Below are 1,774 nucleotides of genomic sequence, written 5' to 3'. Positions count from 1 at the left end.
AATTCAAAAGGGGTACCAGGACCACGAAACTCTGGCGGGTGCGGCTGGAGGTGTTTAACCCAGGAGGTGTGCTTAAGTGTGGGTACACATGTTCGGCTGGTGGGCGAGGTCCCTGGAGGGTTAGATGATGAGGGACGGAGGGAGGGAGGCAGGCAGGCAGGCAGGCAGGCAGGCAGGCAGGCAGGGAGGGAGGGAGGGAGGTAGGTAGGTAGGTAGGAGGTGGTGGTGTTATACAGGGGAGGAGAAGCATGGATGTGTGGCTGTGGAGGTGCTGTGTGGCCCTTTAATGTCACAGGGCCAGTGGCTGGGTGATATGCCTGGCTCCTGGAGCTCTGATACAGGGGAGAGAGGCATGTGTGTGTGTGGCTGTGGAGGTCCTGTGGAGGTGCTGTGTGGGCCTTTAATATCACAGGGGGAGAAGCTGGGCCATTAGCCTGGCTCCTGGAGCTCTGATACAGGGGAGAGAGGCATGTGTGTGTGGCTGTGGAGGTCCTGTGGAGGTGCTGTGTGGGCCTTTAATATCACAGGGGGAGAAGCTGGGCCATTAGCCTGGCTCCTGGAGCTCTGATACAGGGGAGAGAGGCATGGATGTGTGGCTGTGGAGGTGCTGTGTGGGCCTTTAATATCACAGGGGGAGAAGCTGGGCCATGAGCCTGGCTCCTGGAGCTCTGATACAGGGGAGAGAAGCATGTGTGTGTGGCTGTGGAGGTCCTGTGGAGGTGCTGTGTGGGCCTTTAATATCACAGGGGGAGAAGCTGGGCCATTAGCCTGGCTCCTGGAGCTCTGATACAGGGGAGAGAGGCATGGATGTGTGGCTGTGGAGGTGCTGTGTGGGCCTTTAATATCACAGGGGGAGAAGCTGGGCCATTAGCCTGGCTCCTGGAGCTCTGATACAGGGGAGAGAGGCATGGATGTGTGGCTGTGGAGGTGCTGTGTGGGCCTTTAATATCACAGGGCCAGTGGCTGGGTGATATGCCTGGGTGCTGGAGCTCTGACACAGGGCCAGAGAGGCATGTGTGTGTGGCTGTGGAGGTCCTGTGGAGGTGCTGTGTGGCCCTTTAATATCACAGGGGGAGAAGCTGGGCCATGAGCCTGGCCCCTGGAGCTCTGATACAGGGGAGAGAGGCATGTGTGTGTGGCTGTGGAGGTCCTGTGTGGCCCTTTAATGTCACAGGGCCAGTGGCTGGGTGATATGCCTGGGTGCTGGAGCTCTGACACAGGGGCAGAGAGGCATGTGTGTGTGGCTGTGGAGGTCCTGTGGAGGTGCTGTGTGGCCCTTTAATATCACAGGGGGAGAAGCTGGGCCATGAGCCTGGCCCCTGGAGCTCTGATACAGGGGAGAGAGGCATGTGTGTGTGGCTGTGGAGGTCCTGTGGAGGTGCTGTGTGGCCCTTTAATGTCACAGGGCCAGTGGCTGGGTGATATGCCTGGCTCCTGGAGCTCTGACACAGGGGAGAGAGGCATGTGTGTGTGTGGCTGTGGAGGTCCTGTGGAGGTGCTGTGTGGGCCTTTAATATCACAGGGGGAGAAGCTGGGCCATGAGCCTGGCCCCTGGAGCTCTGATACAGGGGAGAGAAGCATGTGTGTGTGGCTGTGGAGGTGCTGTGTGGCCCTTTAATGTCACAGGCCCAGTGGCTGGGTGATCTGCCTGGGTGCTGGAGCTCTGACACAGGGGCAGAGAGGCATGTGTGTGTGTGTGTGTGTGTGGCTGTGGAGGTCCTGTGGAGGTGCTGTGTGGGCCTTTAATATCACAGGGGGAGAAGCTGGGCCATGA

This window comes from Trachinotus anak, unplaced genomic scaffold (genome assembly GCF_046630095.1).
Source record: "Trachinotus anak isolate AG129_WGS33_773 ecotype Australia unplaced genomic scaffold, CSIRO_AGI_Tana_v1 ptg000100l, whole genome shotgun sequence".
Lineage (NCBI taxonomy): Eukaryota > Metazoa > Chordata > Actinopteri > Carangiformes > Carangidae > Trachinotus > Trachinotus anak.
Note: the sequence above shows the minus strand (reverse complement) of the source record.